This window comes from Elephantulus edwardii, unplaced genomic scaffold, assembly GCF_000299155.1.
Source record: "Elephantulus edwardii isolate Elephantulus edwardi_28Jun2011 unplaced genomic scaffold, EleEdw1.0 scaffold00235, whole genome shotgun sequence".
Taxonomy (NCBI): domain Eukaryota; kingdom Metazoa; phylum Chordata; class Mammalia; order Macroscelidea; family Macroscelididae; genus Elephantulus; species Elephantulus edwardii.
Window position 1 is genome coordinate 2136343 of NW_006399985.1, and position 24682 is coordinate 2161024.

The 24682-nt window shown below is 41.4% G+C and overlaps 1 pseudogene; it reads right to left on the reverse strand.

The window, feature by feature from the left end:
• Positions 1–21282, reverse strand: part of LOC102844423 — a 158209-nt pseudogene extending 136927 nt beyond the window's left edge.
• Between the last annotated feature and the right edge of the window lie 3400 nt (positions 21283–24682).

Consider the following 24682-nt stretch of genomic DNA (forward strand, 5'->3'; position numbering starts at 1 on the left):
CATGCTTGAGAGGGTGGAGGGGCAGCGCAGGAGAGGAAGACCCTTGATGAAATGGATTGATTCAGTCAGTGGGATAAGGGGATAGATGTACCAGGGACAATAAGATTGGCAAGGGATAGAGCAGAGTTTAGGGCTGTTGTACATGGAGTTACTATGAGTTGCAGGTGACTCGACGGCACATAACGACAACAATGTTGTTACTGTCAGGTACCATCAGGTCAACTAAGACTCACAGCAAGTCATTGAACAGATATGAACCCTGCCTTAGCCTGTACCATCCTCACAATCTCTGACACCCTCAAGCTCAAGGCTGCAATCACTGTGTCAGTGCACTTGGTTGACACTCTTTCTCATATCTGCTGTCCCTCATTTCCAAGCATGATGTCTCCAAGGTATAGTCTTTCCTGGTAACAAGCCCAAAGTATGTGAGATGACGCTTGATCATCTCTGCCTCCAAAGGAACATTCTGGCAGCACCTTCTACAAGACATTCTCAGCGTTCTAGTACAATACTCAGAGACTCTTCTGACATCCATCTCAGTCTTTCCCCCCCTCCCCTCCTGTCTTTTTAATGACTTTTTTCATCCTTCATGGGTGAAATTCTTGATTTCTTTCAACTGGCCTTTCTTCAACAGGCCTCATACCTGTTCCTGAGGCGGTTTTTAAGTTCCGGTGGGATAGACATAAGGTCAGATTTTGGTTCTTTTGGGCTTTCCATTTCTTTAGCTTCAATTAGAACTTCCATGTGAGTAGTTGATTATCTGTTTCACACTCCACAGCTGGCCTAGTTTTCACAGCTGATCTTGAGCTTCTCTAACAATTCTTTCCACACATATGATCACTCTGATGCCTGTGTAGATAATCAGGTTAGGTCTATGGGAATAGTCGCTGTTTGTGTTTCTTATAAAAGGTATTTGCCACGGATGAATCATTGATTGTACAAAATTCTATCATTCTGTCTTCAGCCTCATTTCTGGCTCCTGGACTAATGTATACACAATAGATGGTCAATAATTAACAACTGGTTGAAAAGATTTTTGTTTCTCAGATTTCTCAATCATTCACATTAATTCTCTATTGTATCTGGTCCTTTAGAAAAAAATTATATCCTCTTGTTTAGTTAAGCACAAGCTTTCCCATTCACCTTTAAGAAAATAGAACAAGTACTAAATCCTTGAATTTTAAGTAGCAAAACAATTTCACAAGTCTGTCTATGTTTAAACAAATTTATGAAAAGGAAATGCCTAAGACTAATTTCTTTCTGGCCTACAAAATCCTATTGTAGTTTTTTTTTTTTTCCATAATAAGAAGAAGAAATGCCTTTGAACTGTTATGTGGGAGCAGAGTACTAAATATCCCACAGACTGCCAAGCGAACAAACAGACTTAGAGAAGATGAAGTCAGAGTGTTCCTTGGAGGCAAAGATGATAAAGCTTTGTTTCACATAATTTGGGCATGTTGCTGGGAGAGGCTATTCCTCGGAGAGGGACAATATGCTTAGAAAGGTGGAGGGACCTCAAAGGAGAGGAAAAGCCTCAACAAGGTGGATTGACACGGTGACTGAGAAGCGGCATAAAGTGTGTCAGAGATGCTGAAAACGTCACAGGATAAGAGCGTTCAGATCTATTGTTCATAGGGTTACTATGAGACATACTCAATCTGACGGCACCTAACAACAATAATTTAAATACAGTAGTTTTGGTGGCCTAGTATCCGAGAGGCTGGGCTCTATGAGGAGAAACGTGGTGTTAGGATTGGTGGACGATCTATCAACAATCTGCGTTATGCAGATGACACAACCCTGCTCGCTGAAACTGAGGAGGACCTCATGCACTTACTGCAGAGGGTCAAGGACTGCAACCTTCAATATGGACTGAGGCTCAATGTCAAGAAGACAAAAATTCTCACCACTGGACCAATCGGTAACATCATGATGGATGGCGAAGAGATTGAGATTGTTCACAGCTTCAGTTTGCTCGGCTCCACGGTCAACAGTCTTGGCACCAGTAGCCAGGAAATAAAAAAACGTATTGCGATGGGAAAGTCTGCGGTTAGGGACCTCTCTAAAGTACTCAAGAGCAATGGTGTCTCTCTGGAGACTAAGGTCTGCCTGATACAGGCCATGGTTTTTACAATCACTTGTTATGCATCAGAGAGTTGGACAATGACTAGGGAGGATAGAAGAAGAATTGATGCCTTTGAGCTGTGGTGCTGGAGAAGAGTATTGAATGTACCATGGACTGCCAAGAAAACAAACAGATTCATCGTAGAGAGGATTAAACCAGGCTGCTCCTTGGAGGCAAGGATTCTGGGGCTTCGTCTGACATACTTTGGACATGTTGTGAGGAGAGACAGGTCCTTGGAGAGGGACATCATGCTGGGTAGAGTGGAGGGACAGTGCAGGAGGGGAAGACCCTCTATGAAGTGGATTGATTCAGTGACTGGTGTAATCGGGATGGGTGTGTCAGAGGCAGTGAGATTGGCACAGGATAGAGCAGGGTTTAGGGCTGTTGTACATAGGGTCGCTATGAGTCGCAAACGACTCGACGGCACATAACAACAACAACAACAGTGGTAAGAAACTGCACTGCAATCCTAAAGGCATGTGGTTTGAATCTACCGTCTGCTCTGCTGGGGAATGATGGACATTCTCCTCTCATGTGACTGATTACCTCTGAAATCCCACAGGGGGGAGGGTCAGCTACGAGTTACTTCCATCTCAACCACACACAACATAATTTAAATATAGATACAACTTGGATACTTACTATAATCACTTGAATTTAGAAAATGTAGCACTCTTTGTTTCTACAATCTGTTTAAGTTCTTTAAAGGTGGTTTTAATTTGGAAATTCAATTTGGAAGATGGTATGAATTGAGTTCTGTACTTAGTGAGAGATAAAGGGAAATACCGGAAGTGCTACACTGAGTGTTGTATGAGCAGTAGGGAAAATGCCCAGTATAATATCCTTTTTATTTTTATTTTATATTTATTTGCATATAAAATTCCTATACATTGCGTTTCACACTTTCCTTTATTCACATTGTCTTTGATGCAATCATTCCCAAATATGTGTCTTATAAAATTAATCACCATTTAACTATGTCAACCATTACCCTGTCTATTCAAGTCCCAGTCAGATCTTTCCCACTTCCTTTTCCCTCTCCCTCCAGCTACCAAATTGTGTGACCTTCTGATCTCCCTGTCCACGCTCATCCCTGAGTTCCCATCCCGTTCCCCTTTGGGCCCTCAAACATGTTCAACCAGTTGTCCTCATGTTTTTTACAACCATGGTCTTATGCAGTATTGGTCCTTATGGGACTGAATTTGTTTACTCAGCATAATGCTCTCCAGTCTCTACCAAGCTACATACTGTTTTTCAAAACCATTGCTCCTGAATAGCTGTGTAGTGTGAATGAAACACAATTTCTCAATCCATCTGATTGTGGTTGGACATTTGGGCTGTTTCCATGTTATTTCTACTGTGAATAATGCTACTATCATACAGGCCATGGTTTTTACAATCACTTGTTATGCATCAGAGAGTTGGCCAATGACTAGGGAGGATAGAAAGAGAATTGATGCCTTTGAGCTGTGGTGCTGGAGAAGAGTATTGAATGTACCATGGACTGCTAGGAAAACAAACAGATTCCTCCTGGAGAGGGTTAAAACGGGCTGCTCCTTGGAGGCAAGGATTCTGAGGCTTCGTCTGACATACTTTGGACATGTTGTAAAGAGAGACCAGTCCTTAGAGAAGGACATCATGCTTGGGAGGGTGGAGGGACGGCACAGGAGGGGAAGGCCCTTTAGGAGGTGGATTGATTCAGTGACTTGGGGTAATCAGGATAGATGTGCCAGAGACAATAAGATTGGCAAGAGACAGAGCAGAGTTTAGGGCTGTTGTACATAGGGTCGCTATGAGTCGCAAGCGACTCGACGGCACATAACAACAACAACAACAACAACCTTCCAGAGTGGTTGTACCATTCTACAATCCCATTAACAGTGTATGAGAGTTTGATTCTTTCCACAACCTCTCCAGCATTTATTGTTTTATTTCCTACTACAATTTGCCACTGTTACTGGAGTGAGATGGTATCTTATTGTGGTTTTGATTTACATTGCCTCTTATTGCCAGTGATTTTGAGCAATTCTTCATATGTTTTTTGGCTCTCTCAAAGTCTTCCTCTGTGAAAAGTCTTTCCATGTCTTTACCCATTTTGTAATTATGTTATTATTCTTTTTCTTGTGGAGGCCCTGTAGTATTCTGTAAATGTTAGTTATAAGACTCTTGTCTAAAATAGTATTGCCAAATGGTTTTTCCCAGTCAATAGGTTTTCTTTTCACCATAATTGAAAAAGGTGTTGATTAACATGGGAATTTAATCTTTAGAAGGTTCTATTCATGCATTTTATCCTCTCCTGGTTTTGTATTTCTGGCTGTACTTGATAGCCACTTTATACCTATACTGGGCCTTCTAAGCTTGGTCCCATTTTGTCTTTCACGATCTTTATAGTTTTGGGCTATATTCCTAGATCTCTGATTCACTTTGAGTTGATTTTTGTGTACAGTGTGAGATGTGCATTCTGGTTCAGCTTTCTGCAGTTAGTACTCCAGATTTGCCGGCACCATTTGTTGAAGAGGTTGTCCTACCCCCATTTGATAGGTTTTGTTTCTTTTCATATTGCCCTAGCAAGTACTTCCAATACAATATTGAATAGGAGTGATGACAGTGGACATCCTTGTCTGATCCTTTTAACAAGGAGAATGCTTTAGGCTTTAGTCTTTAGTCTTTGTGGATATTGGCTCTTAGTGTTGCATGTATACTTTTTATTTTGTTGAGTAAATTTTTTATTCCAATTTTGCTGAGTTTTTCATTAAAAAAGGGATGTTGGATTTTATCAAAGACCTTTTGTGCACCAATTGTTAGGATCATGTGTTTCTTTTTATTTACTTTATTAATATGATAATTTATGCTGAAAGTCTTTTTTATGTTAAACCATCCTTGCACACCTGTTTGGAATCTCACTTGGTAATGATTAATTATTTTTTTATATGCTACTGATAGGCCAGAATTTTGTTAAGGATATATGCATCTATATTCAAGAGTGTTTTGTGTTTTTTTTTACAATATCTTTGCCTGGTTTTGGTATTAGTGTTATGGTTGCTTCATAGAATGACTCTAGATATAGTTGTTCTTTTTTTTAATAATTTAGATAGAATTAGTGAAAAATCTTCTCAGAATGTTTGGTAGAATTCATTCATAAAGCCATCTCTTCCAGTTTTGGGGGTGGCAGGGGGCAGTGCTGGTGGGAAAGTCTTTTTATGACCTGCTCATTTTCTTTTTCATGACTGGTCTGTTCAAAGGTTCTACCTCTGTCCATGTCAATCTGGGTAGGTTACGAATTTCAAGGAATTTGTCCATTTACTCTACATTTTCAAAATTATTTAAGTTTTTCCATAATATTCTGATTGTTCTTGTTGTTGTTGTTATGTGCCGTCGAGTCGCTTGCGACTCATAGCGACCCTATGTACAACAGCCCTAAACTTTGCTCTGTCCTGTGCCAATCACACTGTCTCTGACACTCCCATCCCAATTATCCCAGTCACTGAATCAATCCACCTCATAGAGGACCTTCCTCTCCTGAGCCATCCCTCCACCCTCCCAAGCATGATGTCCCTCTCCAAGGACCGGTCTCTCCTCACAACATGTCCAAAGTACGTGAGACGGAGCCTTAGAATCCTTGTGATGTCACATCTATCATTTCTTAATTGAGTTGTGTCTTTACATTTTTTTCTTTTGTAAAGTTTGCCAATAGTTTGTCAATTTTAGTGAGTCTTTAAAAAAAACAACCAGCTTAGTCTTGTTGATGGTTTCAACTGTTTTTTCTGTTTTCTATCTCATTGATTTCAGCTCTTGTCCTGATAATTTCCTTTTCCCCCCTACAGACTATGAGGTTAGTTTACTGCTCTTTTTGTATTTGATGGAGATTTTGAGACAAATCATTAATTTTATTTCTTTCTTCCTTTTTTTATGTGTTTGCCTATTGCCATAAACTGCTTCCTGTGAACTGCCTTAACTACATCCCAGAAGTTTTAGAATGTTTTTTCTTTCCATTTGTTTTGAGGAACTTTTTTTATTTTATTCTGTATTTCTTCTATAACCTAGTTGTGCTCTAATGACATACTATGGGTGGCTTTTTAAGTATGATAAACCATTGATTTCTAGTCACTGATTTCTAGTTTTACGGCATTGTGGTCTGAAAAAATACTTTGTTATATTTCAATGTTTTTTAATATGTTGAGGCTTGCTTTGTGTCCTAATATGTGATCAATTCTGAAAAAATGTACCATGTGCACTTGAGAAGAAAGTCAATTGTGTTTTAGTTGGGTATAGTAATACCCTGAACACATCCACAAGGTCGAGTTGGCTGACTGTCTATTTAGATCTTCTGCTGCTTTATTAAGTTTGAGTTAACTTATCCTTTGGTGAGAGTGATATGTTAAAATCTCCTACTACTATTGTGGTACTGTCTGTATTTTGTTTCTTCAATGTTATTAACTTCTTTTACATATTTTGCAGGTCTATTATTTGATGCATAGACACTAAGCAAGATTACGTCTTCTTGATCTACTGAGCCTTTTACTCATTATAAAGTGTGCTTCCGTATCTTTTATGGTGGTTTTTATCCTGAAATCCATTTTATCAGAGATTAGTGTTGCCACTCTGCTTTTTTTGTGTAAGCTGCTTGGTTGGTATACTTTTCTAACCTTTGTTTCTTATTCTCTTTTTCTCCTTGTTTGTTAGATGTGAGTCTTATAGGCAACATATTGATGAGTTTTGGGTTTTTATCCATTCTGCTACTCCCCCCCCTTAATTGGTATATATAGTCAGTCTACTCACATTAACTGTGATTATTGACAGGCCAGGTTTTATCTTTGTCATTTGACTGTTTCTTTTTCTGTTTTTTTCTGGTTTCTGGTATAGTCGATCCACGTTCCTTTGGTGTCTCCATGTGAAGAACTTCCTTTAAAATTACTTGTCGAGTTGGTTTTGTTTTCACAAATTCCTTAAGTTCCTCCTTCCCCCCCCCCCCAAAGACTGAATTTCTTCCTCATATTTGACAGACCGTTTTGCTGAGTACAGGATTCTCAGCTGACAAATTGTTTTCTTTCAATTTCCTGTATAAGCCATCTCATTGTTTTATTGCTCGGTGATTTCTGCAGAGCAATCAGAACTTAATCTAATGTTTTCCCCTTGAAAGGTGACTCTTTGGTTTTTGGTGTGTTCCCCACTCCTTTGCTTTTTTAAGTATTCTATCCTTGTCTTTTATTTTGGAGAATTTGACTGTTTTCTTTTTGATGTTTTCTTTTTGGTGTCTAGTCTATTTGGTGTTCACTGAGCTTCTTCAGTATGGATTTCTCCATTCTTCAAAACACCTGGAAAATTTTCTTCTAGTATTTCTTCCACAATTTTCTAAGTTATTTCCACATCCCTCTAGTGTTCTGGAATCCCAATCTTACATATATTATTCCTAGGTGTCATTCCACATTATTCTAATGCTTTCTTCATCTTCTTTGCATCTCATTTCTATTTTGTCTTCTAGCATGTTTCCAATGAGGTTCTTATCTGCCAGTTCATTGACTCTCTGTTCCATCTCTTTGTTCTACATTTTTATTTCTCCTAAATGTTGGACACTTCTGCCATTTTGGTCTTAATATTTTAGATTGCATTTTCATTTCTGTTATTTCCAGTATTGTGTTGTATATACTCTCTGTCTTGTGATGATTTTTTTTTAGTTTCTTGTACTTCTTTATTGATAGCTTCAATTATTTCTTCTATCTGTTGCATTTTCTTCTGTAGTTGTTGAAGTTCCTCTTCATCAATATATATTTTTCTATCTCTCTGTCTCTGGAGTATTCTCTTTCCAAATGGCTTTCATTAATGCTATGCATCAGAAAGCTGGACAATGACTAAAGATGATAAACTTTGTATATATCAGAAAGCTGGACAATGACTAAAGATGATAAACTTTGTATATAAGGTTGCCATTACTTTCAGGCAACTCAACAGCTCATAAAACAATAATGGTTTCCATTGTTTCTTTCATAATTTGTACCTTCCCAGTAGCTGTTCATATGACTCCATATCAATATGTATCTTTTGCCTTTCTGACTCTAGGGTATTCATTGGGTCTGTAATATGCTCCACTTTTTTTTTTGAAATTTTAAATGAACATTTATTGAGAACATGGATTTCCATTCATTCATTGTTGCACATTTAATATGCTCCACTTTTTTGGAGAGGACTTAATACGTTTTTTTTTTCACAATGTTTGAAGCTTCCTGCTGCTTTCTTGACATTATGCAAAGTTGTCTTAGTAAGGGTTAGGCCATTTCTATTGTGTCTATGTAAGTTATTGATAATTCATATCTTTACAATATTATTGATCAGGTGCCAGCTTAAAATGTTCAGTGGGTGGGCCACTCATTCTACTAGAAGTCCTTTCTGGGAAAGTTAGTTTTTCCCAATATCCTTCAGGCTCTCTCTGGTCTCTAATACAGTCCTGTAGGAATCTCACCTTATTGTACTCTTTCTGAACTTCTCTTTCCTCCTTTGTCTATGGAATGGCAGAATAGTGTAAGAGCAGGTGTTCCACTTAAGCAGTGCATTGTCCAGGGGACTTTGAAGGCAACTGTGTGTCTAGCACCTTAGCATGCTAGCTGACAAAATGAGTCTGTCCTCTGCGTGTAGCTCACTGTCACAAACTCTACTGTCCTCTATGGTCCCAGGGAAGGCCCTGCAGTGATGGCAGGTATCCCAGGGGAGTTTTTGCTGGGGGAGTTTCAGGCACATTTCTCCCTAATACCTGCAAGTGCTGGCTTTGGGAAAGAGTGTCTTGCCTGATGAGATCTCTCCTCAGGTCTAATGTCCTCCTTTGTCTCTGGAGTGGTGAAAGACCAAGGGCACCAACTTAAATGGTTTCTGTCCAAGCTGCTTTGAATGTAGCTCTCTCCAGCACCTCAGTGTGCGTGCTGAAAACGTGAGACTCTCTTCTGCTTTTAGTTCCCTTTCCAAACTCCATTGTCCTTTTTAGTCCCTGGGATGGTTCCATGGTGGCAGGGATCATCAAATGGAGAAGCCTTTCTCCAGGAGAGTTTCTGACACTTTCTTTCCCCCACACGTGAAAGTGCTGGCTCTGGGAAAGATTGTCTCACCTGATGACATCTTCTCTCCTGAAATCTAATGTCCTCCGTTATCTCTGACGTGGTATGAGACCAGAGGCACCAACTTAAGGCTTTAAAGGCCGTTCTTTCCCTTTCACCTCGGCATGCCAGCTGAGAAAGTTAGTCTCTCCTATGCTTGTTGTTTCCTGTCCTAAACTCTATTGTTCCCTTTGGTCTCTGAAATGGACTTGCGGTGGCTGGGATCCCCGAATGGAGGAAGCTTTTTCTCCAGTGGAATTTCAGGCCCTTCTTTTCCTTGATGCTCTGTGTAATTTTAATATATTCATTAAATTGAAATTGTTTTGGTGAGGTTGTTGTGTTGTTGTTAAGTGCCGTCGAGTCGCAAGCGACTCATAGCGACCCTATGAAGGAGAGTCCTCAACACTTGGGTGCCTTTCATCCTCTCTCCAGGTTCATAGAGTTTCCGGAGGCAAACTATTATGGAATTGAATGCCACTCCTCCTTGCACGCTTGTTTAATCGGGGAGCTCCACCCCACTCTCAGTCCGCATTGGGTAACCAACCATTAACGCATTTGACACATCCGTGTCACAGTGTTCAGCCTCACAGCAACCACAAGTGACCGCGGGACGGCAACTTGTACACCAGGGTTACACGACCCAGAGGAATGTCTGAACAAAACCAATGAAAGACTGGCCTGAGGGCCACAAACTAAAAGTCACCCACCTTTGTCTTGGTCACATCGTTTTCTCTTCACTGGGCCAGCTGATCTCTCTCTCTCTCTCTGTGTCTCTCTCTGTTGATGTTGTTGTTAAGTGCTGTCGAGTTGCAGGCGACTCAGAAGTAAATTTTTACTTTGTGATTGTACCCTTGCGATTCATACTCTTTCAAGTTTTTCACATTAAAGGTTATCTGTTTAATCTTTGTAAATTCTCTGGTGCATTGCATATTATATAGGAGATCTTTCATGCATACATGTGAGCCTATATTGATATTTCTATTTAATTATTTCTCATTTTTAAAAAGAATGACACTTCTAGTTATCAATTGTTTGGTGAAGGAGAGAGAAGCTGGAGAAGTGGAGAGAAAGACAAGGTGAGTCAGGTATCATAGAAGCAACCTCCTGGCTGTCTCATTAAATATCCCTTGGATTTACTAACAGAATCTACAGCTCAATAAAAGGCTAACACAGTCTCTGCTGGCTATTAACTTACATTGTTGAAATATCAAGTTGCTGTCCAATGCACTCTGAGAGGTGGCCGAGTGCCCTTCTCAGGACTTCCAATCTGCATTTGGCAAGGATACACACTAGACATATTCACTCAGCTTTCCAGCAAGGTTTGATTCCGAGACATTTGTGTGAGAAGAGAGAGTAATAGGACCCTTGTCTTGTATAAATCATGCAGTATGTTTGATAGAAAAAGGCTCTCTTACGTAAACTCCTTTGGAGAATTAATTCTTTATAGCAATCTAATTGTTAGGGAGCCCTGGAAGGCATTAGTTGTGTAGTAAATGTACAGCAGATATCCAAAAGGCTGGAATTTCAAATCTACCCATCACTCCATGGGAGAAAGGTGGGCTGTCTGCTTCCATAAAGATTTACAGCCTTGAAAATCCTATGTGGTTCTCCTGTAGGATCACTCTGACTTGGAATCAAGTTGACGTCAGTGAGGTTGTTTGGTTTGTTATTGTTAGCTGCTGTCCAGATGGTGCCTGACTTTTTGACAATTCTAGCAAAGTATTATAACCAAATGTGCAAAGAGCTGGAGTCAGAAACTCAAAAGGGACAAATTGCTGAGTATTTCTTAAGCTGAAGGAACTGAAGAACAAATTCAAACCTTGTGTTACAACACTTAAGGATGTTATGGGCAGAATATTGAATGATCCGGAAAGCATAAAAATAAGATGGAAGGAGTACACTGAGTCACTGTATCAGAAAGGACTGACTGACACAGAAGAATTACATAAAATAACATATGATCAAGAGGCCATGATGAAGAAGAAGGAAGTTTTAATTTCTCTGAAGGAATTGGCAAAAAAGCAAGGCCTCAGGAACTGATGGAAGATTGATTGACATATTTCAACAGATAGACGTGCTTACTAGGTTATGCCAAAACATCTGGAGAAAATACGGAGAATAACTACCTTGCCAACTGATCTGAAGCGATCCATATTTATACCCATTCCAAAAATTGATGTTCTAACTGAGTGTGGAAATGATCAAACTATATCACTAAAGTGGTTGTTGTTCTTATGTGCCATTGAGTCGCCTTCAACTCATAGCAACTCTATGTATGTTAACTCTGAAAACTGCCGTGTCCTGAGCCAATCTCATTATCTCTGGCATAACTAATCCCATTGTTCTAGTCACTGAGTGAATCCATCTCATCCTGGTTTTTTCTGTCCTGTGCTGTCCCTCTATTCTTCCAAGCATGATGACCCCCTCCAAGAACTGGTACTTCTTGGACACTGGTACAAACTATGTGATACGGAACCTCAAAATCCTCATCTCTAGGATGCATCCTGGTTTCACCCTCTCTATGACTGACCTGTTTGTTCTCCTGGCAGTCCACAGTATGTTTAACACTTTTCTCCAGCACCACAACTCAAAGGCATCAATCCTCCTTCTATCATCCTTACTTATTGTTCAGCTTTCAAATTCATAGCAAGTAATTGCAAAGACCATTATCTGGACCAGGAGCACCTTAGTCTTTAGACTGACATTGTTGTTCTTCAGTACTCTGGAGAGATCCCTGACCGTAGTCACTACCAATGCAATTCGTCTTTTGATGTCCTGACTGCTGCTGCCAAGAATGTTGATTATGGAACCAAGCAAGCTGAAGTTATCAACAACCCCAATCTCTACATCATCCATCATGAAGCTGCCAATTGGCCAAGTGGTGAGAATCTTTGTGTTCTTGACGTTTAGCGTCAATCCATATTGAAGACTACAGTCCGTGACCTTCTACAGAAAATGCCTCATGTCTTCCTCAGTTTCAGCAAGCAAGGTTGTGTCATCTGCACATGCAATCAAAATCCTGCTGAAGATTATCCAAAAACGACTACAACAGCACATCAATAGAGAATATTCCAGAAGTGCAAGTTGTGTTCAGAAGAGGCTTTGAAACTAGAAACATAATAGCCAATGTCAGATGGATCTTGGATAAAAGCAAGTAACAGAAAGACAGTACAAAGGAATATCTATCTGTGTTTCATTGACTATGCAAAGGTATTTGGGTGGATCACAACAAACTGTGGCTGACTCAAAGAAGAATGGGAATCCCAGAATACTGGTTCATGCTCATGTGAAATCTATACTTGGATCAGGAAGCGGCCATCAGAACAGAGAAAGGAAACACTGCATAATTCAAAATCAGGAAAGGAGTGTTTCAGGGATGTATTTTCTCCATAACTTTTTACTCTATATGGAAAACATATCATTTGGAAGGCTGGACTTTATAAATAGGAATGTGGTATCAAGATTGGAAGGAGACTCATCAATTACCTACACCAGACAGATGATACAGCCTTGCTTGCCAAAACTGAGGAGGAGCTGAAGTGTTTGCTATAGAAGGTGAAAGAGTACAGTCTTAAATATGGATTGCAGCTCAACATCAAGAAAATAAAGATTCTCACCACTGGACCAATTGGCAGCGTCATGATAGATGGAAAAGAAATTCAGATTGTTAATAATTTCAGCTTACTCAGCTCTACAATGAATACTCTTGGCACTCACAGTCAGGAAGTCAAAAAACCAATTGCATTGGGGAAATCTGCTGTCAGGGACCTCCCCAAGTGCTAAAAAGCAATAAAGTCAGTCAAGAGACCAAGGTGTACTTGATCCAGGCCATGGTTTTCACAATTACTTGCTGTACATCAGAAAGCCAGACAATGACTAAAGATGACAGAAGAATTGATGACTTTGAGTTGTGGTCCTGGATAAGAGTGTTAAACATACCGTGAACAGCCAAGAGAAGAAACAGGTCTGCCCTAGAGAGGGTGAAACCAAGTGTCTCCTTGGAGGCAAGAATTTTGAAGCTCTGGGCATGTTGTCAGGAGGGAGAAGTCCTTGGAGAAGAACAACATGCTTGGAAGGGTGGAGGGTCAGAATAGGAGAGAAAGATTCTGTGTTGAAGACAGTAAGATTGGTTCAGGATAGGGCAGGGTTCAGAGCTTTCGTATATAGGGTCACTACGAATCTCAGTCTACAAGACGGCACATAACAACAACAGCATACTATGCATATGAGAACGGGACAGTAAGTACAGATGATAAAAAAAGAATTGATGCCTTTGAACTGTAGCATTAGGGAAGAGTGCTGAATGACTCACAGACTACCAAAAGAACAAAGCCATATGACTGTGTGGACCAGAACAAGTTATGGCTAATACTGAGAAGAATGGAAATCCCAGAGCACTTAATTGTGCTCATGTGAAATCTATTCCTAGACCAGGAGGCTGTTGTGAAAACAAAACAAGGGAATACTACATGATTTATATTTAAGAAGGGAGTATGCCAAGGCTATGTTCTCTCTCCATAACTATCTAATCTGTATGCTGAGCTAATTATTTGAGAAGGTAGAAGTTATGAAGATGAATGTGATGGTATCAAGAGTGTTATACAAAGAGAGGAGCCCATTTTAAAATATCAAGAGGCATGCAAAAGGAGCCCGAGCTTACATAAGATCTGAAAATGCAGATTTGAAGGTCAGCAACGTAGCTCAAAAATGAGGACACAAAAAGGAAAAGGCTGGAGTCCAACCTCTACAACATAGGAGAGCTGGTTGAAGGGAAAGGAGCCTGGAAAGCGAACGTACTCGGTGCCCTGAAGTTGGCACCAAATCATCAACTCACGGCTGATGCTCTGTCTCATTCGGACAGGAGGAAACTGCCCATCATCGTCCTTTGAAGTTATGGGTGGATTAGAACTGTGCACCCCTGGGTTTTCGGCACCACTCCCTACACATTAAGCCATCACAGATCCTCCCAAGGACACTCAGAAGGATTAAGCCAAAAAGCAGGAAGCAAATCATTCTTTTCAGAAATCAGTGGAATATGACAGTTAAAGCAGGGAGTGGTCACTCATGTCACATGCTGGAGAATCATCAAAGGAACAAGGAACAAAGAGCTGGGCCCTGGGTTTTGCAATTACGACTTAAAGGTCACTGGTGACCTAGAAAGAACACTCGAGGTGGAGCTTGTTAAAGCACACACTGGGAAAACAAAATGTGATTTATCCCAGCATTTAACGGACTGTGTCTGTTTCTCTTTGATAAAGAGGTGGTTTGTTTTGCATTTATTATCCAGAAGGAGTTCTAGTAGCACAATCTATATTGGGGTGAGCTGTTAACCCAAAGGCCAGCCTTAGGCTTCAGAAGCAAGTTTCAAAGGACCAAGATGCACAAACTACTCCCATCCCAATTTACAATCTTGGATACCAGATAGTCACTATGAGTTTATTTTTGCTGTGTGTGGGTTCTTTCTTTGTTTTGTTGGGGTTTTTTTAATTCATATTTTGTTTCTTATGTATGCAGAGCAGATTATCCGAGAGGCTGGACTCTATGAAGAGAATTGTGGCATCAGGATTGGTGGAAGATCTATTAACAATCTGTGTTATGCAGATGACACAACCCTGCTTGCTGAAACTGAGGAGGACCTCATGCACTTGCTGTGAAGGGTCAAGGACTGCAGCCTTCAGTATAGACTAAGGCTCAATGTCAAGAAGACAAAGATTCTCACCACTGGACCAATTGGCAGCGTCAGGATGGATGACGAAGAGATTGAGATTGTTCACAGCTTCAGTTTGCTCGGCTCCACAGTCAACACTCTTGGTACCAGCAGTCAGGAAATCAAAAAGCGTATCGCGATGGGAAAGTCTGCTATTAGGGACCTCTCTAAAGTACTCAGGACCAACAGTGTCTCTCTGGAGACTAAGGTGCACCTGATACAGGCCATGGTCTTTGCAATTGCTTGTTATGCATCAGAGAGTTGGACAATAACTAGGAAGGATAGAAGGAGAGTGGATGCTTTTGAGCTGTGGTGATGGAGAAGAGTACTGAATGTACCATGGACTGCCAGGAAAACAAACAGATTCATCTTGGAGAGGATTAAACCAGGCTGCTCCTTGGAGGCAAGGATTCTGGGGCTTCGTCTGACATACTTTGGACATGTTGCCAGGAGGGACGGGTCCTTGGAGAGGGACATCATACTTGGGAGGGTGGAGGGACAGCGCAGGAGGGGAAGACCCTCTATGAGATGGCTTGATTCGGTGACTGGGGTAATCAGGATGGGTGTGTCAGAGGCAGTGCCATTGGCACAGGATAGAGCAGGGTTTAGGGCTGTTGTACATAGGGTCGCTATGAGTCGCAAACGACTCTACAGCACATAACAACAACAACAACATGATCATTGCCATATATTTGTCTTATACAATTAATCACCACTTTCTATGACTGCTATTACTCCGTCATTTCAGGTCTTCATTGGATCTTTCCCAATTCTTTCCCTCCCTCCCTCCCTCCGCTTGCCAAACTCGGAGACCCTGTGATTTCTCTCCTTGCCTACCCCCTGTCTCCTTGCCCCTTGCCTTTCCCTCTATGGATATGTATATACATCTTACTCATTATTCTTCTATTTTTATAATAATGGTCTTAAGCAGTATTTTCCTTATGAGTTAGATCACCCAACATAAAGCTCACTAGCCTCTCCCATATTATATGTTGTTGTTATGTGCCGTCGAGTTGCCTGTGTCTCATAGAGACCCTGTGTACAACAGCTCTGAAGCCTGCCCTGTCCTGAGCCAGTCTCACTGACTCCGACAGAACTACCCCCATTGCCCTAGTGACTGTATCAATCCATCTCATTCAGGGTCTTCCTATCTTGTGCTGTTTCCCCCACCTTCTGAACGTGGTGTCCTTCTCCAAGGATCTCCAGTATGGATCAAAGCTCAACATCAAGAAGACAAAAATTCTCTCCACTGGGCTGGTTGGCAGCACCATCATGGATAGAGAAGATACTGAGGTTGTTAACAATTACAACTTGTTCGGCTCCACAATCAACACTCTTGGCACCAGCAGTCAGGAAATAAAAAGACCAATTGCATTAGGTAAATCTGCTGTCAAAGACCTTTCCAGAGTACTGAGAAGCAGCAATGTTAGTCTAGAGATTAAAGTGTGCCTGATCCAGGCCATGGTATTCACAATTCCTTGCTGTACATCAGAGAACTGGACAATAACTAAGGATGGCAGAAGAAGAATTGATGTCTTCAAGGTGTGGTGCTGAAGAGTCCTGAACATACCATGGACAACCAAGAAAACAAATAGGTCTGTCTTGGAGAGGGTGAAATCAAGTTTCTCTTTGGAGGCTAGGATTTTGAAGTTCTGTCTCACGTATTTTGGGCACATGGCCCAGAGAGACCGATCCCATGTAATACAGTATTTCTCAAATTCATTGCTCCTGAGTGCTGCCTAGTATTCTATTGTGTGAATGTAACACAATTTCTCAATCCATTCATTTGTAGATGGCCGTTTGGGCTCTTTCCATGTTTTTTGATGGTAACACCGCCATGAACATAGGTGTGCAAATCTCTGCTTGTGTCTTAGTTCTTTTTTTCTTGAGGTATATTCCTAGCTTTGGAATAGATTAGTTATATGGAACTTCTAGACTAAGCTTTTTGAAGAAATACCAAACCACCTTTCAGAGTGGATATCTTAGAATCCCACCAACAGGGTATGAGAGTTCTAGTCTCTCTACATCCTCTCCAATATTTATTGATTCCTAGCCTGTTAAACTTTGCCATTGCTACTGGAGTGAGACGCTGTCTCACTGTGGTTTTGATTTTCATCTCTCTTACTGCAGTGATTTGCAGCATTTCTTCATATGTCTGTTGGTCACCTGAAAGTCTTCCTCTGTGAAAAGTCTTTCCATGTCTTTTCTTAATTTTGTAATTGGGTTATCAGTCTTTTTCTTGCCAACGCCAGGAAGTATTCTGTTAACTTTAGTTATGAGATCATAACATGAAAATGTGTCCATAGATACGGTTCTAGGGTCCAATAAGACGATTTCTATATTATCGCACAGGTGTGGGCATTTAAACACAGACAGGGAAATGAAATCCAGTACGGCACAACACACAACTGTTGGGATTGTTGTGAGGTGTTTTCTAGGTCAAGTATGTGACTCACAGTGACCCTACGAGCCGTGGTTCTGAACCCTGTCCTATCCTGGGACATCCTCACAATTTCTGACACACTCCAGCCCGTTGCTACAAGGACTGTGTCAATCCACCTGGCTGAGCGTCTTCCTTTCTTTTGCTGACTCTCTGTCCTTCCTAGGATGTGTCCCTTTCCAAGGAATAGCTTCTTCCAGTAACATTCCCAAAGTACGTGAGATAAAGCTGCACCATCCTTGCCTCCATAGAGCACTGTACTGCACTCTTCCCAGGACATATCTATTTGTTCTATTGGCAGTCAATACGATATTCATTCAATGCACTCCTCCAACACCACACCTCAAAGACAAATTCTTCTTCTGCCACCTTGTCATTGTCTGACTCTCAGATGCATAGCAAGTGATTGTAAAGACCATGGCCTGAATAAGGGGTCCCTTAGTCTTTAAACTGACATCGTTGCTCCTCAGTAATTTGACAAGGTCCCTGACAAAAGACTTTCCAGTGAAATATGACTCCTGACTTCCCTACTACTGGGAAAACACAGTTACATCCTTGCAAAGCCATCAGTGCATATAATACAAATCCCATATGACGATTATTCAACTCAAATAAAAACAAAAGCAATCTTGTGACCGCTGAGTGTATTCTGACTCAGACATGTCGTATAGGACACAGTGGAGAGGTATTTGATTTCTGAGACTGTAAATACTATGAGAGCAGTCACGTCTTTCTCCTGGGGGCAGCTGGCCCGGTCAAATAACTGACCTTTCATTTAGCAGCTGAGAGCTTAAACACTGTGCTACCAGGTCCTAGTGAGTGACATAGTCACAACGAGTCTTCAAAGTCACAAACGAGTCTTCAAGGTGTGCAAATGCCAAGACTCACTGTCCTGTTTTCGTTCTGGCTGTAGTGTTTTTGTTTTAGTGTGCTATCATTCCTTTTGCTGGCTACACTCTGTGTTAAACAGAACGTTTGGCACACCAGCCAGAGCAGCCTAATGAGTTAACTGTGCTGGGAAGGAGGTGGTGAGTAAGTTGGAAATTTATGGCTGTTAACTTAATTACAGAATGGCTTTCACAGGCCTGTAACTTTTTCTGCTTTTTCTACCAAATCTAAATTGCTGTATCCTCAACCCGACAAAAAATATTATTGTTCAAAATAAAGTGAATAATAATGTTCCCGGGAGATCAACTTCTCTTGCTCATAAGAAGGATATGTGCATTTTTCTTTCCAGTAAGAAAATGTAGCTCTTTGGCAAAAAGTTTTGTTTTGGAAGCAAACCAAACTGCTCCCTTCAGCCTTGCCAATAAATTCACCACTTCAGCTGAGTTTCTTAACCATTTCAGTCTTTAATTTTCCTGCCTTTTAAATAAAAATAATGAAGCTAGTCCTATTTTATGTGTGGAGTTCTTATAGGGGAAAGTGAGAAATGAACATGAAACTCTGTAACATACTAACAGTTATTAACCCTTAAGATATCGATCAGGGTTTTGCATGCTAACAGTAATTGTTTAGAAGTGTGAACTTGTACTTTGTATATTGTTTGGTGAAAACCATCTAGTTCTGCTGCCATTTTTGATACAATGAAGCCTTAGGCCAACTGACTATTCAAAGAGCAATATGGTCTTGGCTTTTTGTGTTCTTTCTTTTTTGTTTAAGCAGAAAATGTATAGTTGCAACATTCTAATTCACTCTTGTCAAACCAAAGTTACGACAGGAAGGTGAAAGGGACTGGGCCATGCCCCGTGTCTACTCTCTTTTCCGTTCCTTTCGGCTTGGTCACCTTTGTGGCATGCCTCTTCTTCATCCTTTCTTCCCATGACTGCATTGGAATGTTTACTTTAGCTGCCTGAGAGGAGGAAGCCCCAAAGCCACAAGAAGCCTGGCCCCGTGAAGGGGATATGGGAGGAGATTGTTGCTGGTGTAAGGAACTCCTCACATTCACACTGCAAAACTCCCCGCACGTGAGTCATCACTCACGGGTGCCCTGGGCCCAGTCACACGTTAGCTGCTGGCCACCGGACAGGGCTGTATGCTCTCTTCAAAGAGGCTGGCCAGTGGACAGGGCTGTATTCCCTCTGTGAAGAGGCTGGCCAGGGAACGGGGTGTGTGCTCTCTCTCTGTGAAGAGGCTGGGCAGGGGACAGGGTGTGTGCTCTCTCTCTACAAAGAAGCTGGCCAGGGGATGGGGTGTATGCCCTCTGTGAAGAGGCTGGCCAGGGGGCAGGGCTGTATTCCCTCTGTGAAGAGGCTGGCCAGGGGACGGGGTGTATGCCCTCTCTCTGTAAAGAGGCTGGGCAGGGGACAGGGCTATATTCCCTCTGTGAAGAGGCCGGCCAGGGGGCAGGGCTACATCCTTTTGCTCTTTGAAGAGGGAAGAAGGTAGACAACTCTAAGGGGATGCTAGGGTCATAATGAACGCTGCACTGGAACAGGTGAAAGAAAGGATGATTCCAAAGGATTAGATGATTAGAAACGAAGTATGACAGTAGTTTGGAGCAGGACAAGCATTACAATGGGGATTGGAAAAGATAGAGGGAGGAAAGTGCACATGAAAGAACAAATGAACGAAACCACTCTGTCCATTAACGTTCACTAAAATGAAAGTTTAAAAAAGCAAATTCTGATTGTATATAATAAACCCCACAGAAACAGCTAGTCTTAATTATGTACTAACTGGTCATCATGAATAAAAGCATTTCATTCTGAGCGACATTTACTGAGCAACAATATGACTGAATCAATCTAGGGTTTGTGTTAAGCAACTTATTGTTGGATTTCCAGACATTCATTCATTTCTCTCTCCCTCTTCATATCCCTGGGATTTTTCAAAGGATGACATTGAGTGGAGTGTCAATGGTTAAAGCATTTGACTACTAAGAACTACATGCTTCAACGTGGGTTACATTTTAATATCAAGAAGACAAAATTCCTCACCACTCAGCTAACAGGCGACATCATCATAGATGGAAAAACATATTGAAGTTATGAAGGGTTTGATCTTGCTTGGATCAACAATCTGCATCTTTGGCACCCGAAGGTGTACTGCATTGCAGCAGTCTGCTGTCAGGGACATCTCCAAATTACTAAAGAGCAATGATGTCAATCCGAAGACGACAGTGTGTCTGATACAAGCCATGGTCTTTCTGATCACTTGTCATCCAGCTAAGAGCAGAACAGTGAATAAGGATAACAGAAGAAAGATGAAGGCCTTCGACTCGGGATGCTGAAGGAGAGTACTGAGTGTCCCATGGACTACCGAAAGAACAAACAGATATGTTGGGAAAACAATTGAAACCAGAGTGCTTCTTGGAGACAAGGATGGTGAAGCTTAGTTTCTCATACTCTGGACTGTTGTTGGAGAGGTTATTCCTTCAAAGGGAGAGCATGCATGGAAAGGTGAAGGGTCAGCACAAGAAAGGAAGACCCCTAACTAGCCAGATGGAGACAGAGGCTTCAACAATGAGCTCAAGTGCGTCAGAGTTGGCACGGATGGCACGGGCTAGGACAGATTTCAGATCTGTTGTCCAGAGGTCACTGAGTCGCATTCGACTTACCAGCACCTCTCAAGAACAGTTCATCAAAAGGCTAGCAGTTCTATTCCAGCCAGTAGGGCCTTGGGAGAAAGACTCTGAGGTTTACTTTCAAAAACCAAAAATCAGATATTGAAAACCTTTGGAGCCCACACGGAGTTGGATTCCGGCATTTGGAGTCTCCTTGGTGGTTGGGGACGACTGGGAGGTTGGTCTTCCACAATCGCCTTTATTCTGCTTTCCCTCAACCCTTGTTGTTGTGAGGGCCCATCAAGTCACCTATGACTCACAGCAGCTCTCTGAACCATGGCCCTGCACCCTGCTCTGAGCTACACCGGCCTCATCATCTAGGATGTCCTCGATGTCGTTGTTACCATCACTGAGCAAGTCCATCTCATGCAAGATCTTCCTCTCATCCACTGACTCTCCCGCTTTGCAAACATGATACTGTTTCTCCAAGGACCGGCCTCTTCTGACAACACGTCTGAAGTATGTGAGGTGACACTTCCTTGTCCTCACCTCTGAGAAACATCATGCACTTTCTCCAAGGCAGACATGTTTGTTCTCTTGGCAATCATGGGATATTCAATACTCTTCTCCAACACGACAATTCTTCCAGTGAATACCACTATAATTCAGATACATGCACCAAGAAACAGAGCCAAAGAAGAGGAAATAGATGATTTCTACCAACTTTTACAGTCGGAGATCGATCAAACATGCAATCAAGATGCATGAATTCGTCTCTGTCATCCTTATTCATTGTCCAAATTTTCATTGAGGCATCAAAACCAACTCAAAGCTAAGCCTCTAGTAGGTTTGCAGGAGACTGTAAATCGCACAAGAAGAGATGGTCCACCTTTCTCTCCCAGAGATGTTGGTGGATTTGAACCACCAGAGAAATGTCACCTTTAAGTTATTATCATAATACCTTAGGGAATAAGCCAACAGAACTCCACTTTTCTTAACTCCTCACCTTCCTCTTAACAAGTTTGTTTAAATGCATTCTATCATCACTATATATTCTCATTGCACAAGTTTAAATGTGTTTGTGGTACAAACTAAGCTCCTTTATTTGTGCCCAAACCAGATCTAAAATGTTCTATTAATGTTTGTTTTCACAACCTCTAGTACAACATTGTCAGTGACAAGATAATATCCATATGCTTATGAGGAAGTCCAGTGAATACCACTATCATTCAGATACATGCACCAAGAAACAGAGCCAAAGAAGAGGAAATAGATGATTTCTACCAACTTTTACAGTCGGAGATAGATCAAACATGCAATCAAGATGCATTGATAATAATGGGTGACTGGAATGCAAAAGTTGGGAACAGAGAAGAATTAGTAGTTGGAAAACATGGGCTTGGTGACAGAAATGAAGCTGGAGAGAATGATTGAATTTTGCACAACCAATGACTTACTCACTGCAAATACGTTTTATAAGAGATATAAACACAAGTTATACACATGGATTTCACCTGATGGTATGCATAGGAATCAGATTGATTACATTTGCGGAAAGAACCACTGGAGAAGCTCAGTATCAGCTGTGAAAACTAGGCCAGGAGCTGACTGTGGAACAGACCACCAACTACTCATATGCAAGTTCAAGCTGAAGCGGAGGATAATTAAACCAAATCCATGGGAGCCAAAATAGGACTTTGATTTTATCCCACCTGAATTTCAGAACCATCTCAGGATCAGGTTTGAGGTCTTGAACATTAGTGAACAAATACCAAATAAGTTTTGGGAGGATGTCAAAGGTATCATCCAGGAAGATTGTGAATGGTCATTACAAAGACAGAAGAGGAAGAAAAGACCAAAATGAATGTCAGAAGAAACTCTGAATGTTGCACTAGAGCGCAGAGAAACCAAAGCACAAGGAAGAATTCAAGATACTAAAGAGCTGAAAAGAAGATTGCAAAAGGCAGCACGGGATGGCAAAGTAAAATATTACAATGGAATGTGCAAGGAGCTGGAGTCAGAAAAGCAAAAGGGCCAAACTCGTTCAGCATTTCTTAAGCTAAAAGAACTGAAGAACAAATTCAAACCTCGAGTTGCTATAATCAAGGATGCTTTTGGCAGAATATTAAATGATCCAGGAAGTATTAAGAGAAGATGGAAAGAATAAACTGAGTCACTGTATCATAAGGAATTGGCAGACACAGAAGAATTTAATGAAATAACATATGAGCCTATGGTGATGAAGGAAGAAGTTCAGACTGCTTTGAAGGAAATAGCAAAAAATAAGGCCCCAGGAATAGATGGTATACCAATTAACATATTTCAGCTAACGGATGCTTCCCTGGATGTGCCCACCAAGTTGCGCCAAGAAATCTGGAGAACAACCACTTAGCCAACTGACTGGAAGAGATTTATGTTTATACCCATTCCAAAGAAAGGTGACCCAACAGATTGTGGAAACTACAGAACAATATCATTGATTTCACATGCAAGCAAGATTCTACTGAAGATTATCCAAAAATGACTGGAACAGCACATTAGCAGAGAATAGCCAGAAGTCTGGGCTGAGTTTAGAAGGAGTCGTGGTACTGGGATATTGTAGCTAATATTAGATGGGTCTTAGATGAAAGCAGGGAATACCAGAAGAACATTTATCTGTGCTTCATTGATTATGAAAGGCGTTTTACTGTGTGGATCATATCAAACTGTGACTGACACTGAGAAGAATGAGAATCCCAGAACACTTGATCGTGCTAATGAGGAAACTATACTTGGACCAAGAGGCAGTCGTCAGAATAGAGCAAGGAAACGTGGTATAGTTCAAAATTGGGAAAGGCGTACGCCAGGGATGTTTCCTGTCTCCATACCTTTTCAACCTGTATGCAGAACAGATTATCCAAGAGGCTGGGCTCCATGAGGAGAAATGTAGGGTCAAGATTGGTGGACGATTTATCAACAATCTGCGTTATGCAGATGACACAACCCTGCTTGCTGAAACTGAGGATCAAGGACTGCAGCCTCCAATATGGATTGAAGCTCAATATCAGGAAGACAAAGATTCTTACCACTGAACCAATTGGCAGCATCAGGATGGATGGTGAAAAGATTGAGATTGTTAACAACTTTAGTCTGCTTGGCTCCACAGTCTACACTCTTGACATCAGTAGCTAGGAAATGAAAAGACATATTGCCATGGGAAAGTCTGCTGTTAGGGACCTTTCCAAAGTACTGAAGAGCAATGGTGTCACTCTGGAGACTAAGGTGCATCTGATCACTTGTTATGCACCAGAGAGTTGGACAATGACCAAGGAGGATAGAAGAACTGATGCCTTTGAGCTGTGGTGCTGGAGAAGAGTATTGAGAATACCATGGACTGCTAAGAAAACAAACAGATTCATCCTGGAGAGGGTTAAACCGGGCTGCTCCTTGGAGGCAAGGATTCTGAGGCTCTCTCCAACATACTTTGAACATGTTTTAAGGAGGGGCTGGTCCTTGGAGAGGGACATCATGCTTGGGAGGGTGGAGGGACAGCACAGGAGAGGGAAATCCTATATGAGGTGAATTGTTTCAGTGACTGGCTTAGTAATCGGGATGCGTGTATTGGAGACAGTGCAATTGACACAGGCCAGAGAGAGTTTAGGGCTGTTGTACACAGGGTCACTATGAGTCGCAAGCGACTCGACGGCACATAACAACAACAACAACAACAACAACAGTAGTAACTCCTGGTTCTTTTTGCATCTGTGCTTTCCTCTTTCCAAGCATCAATTAGAGATCCCAACAGCTACAATCCCAGTATCAAAACAGAAAGCCCAGAAGAACT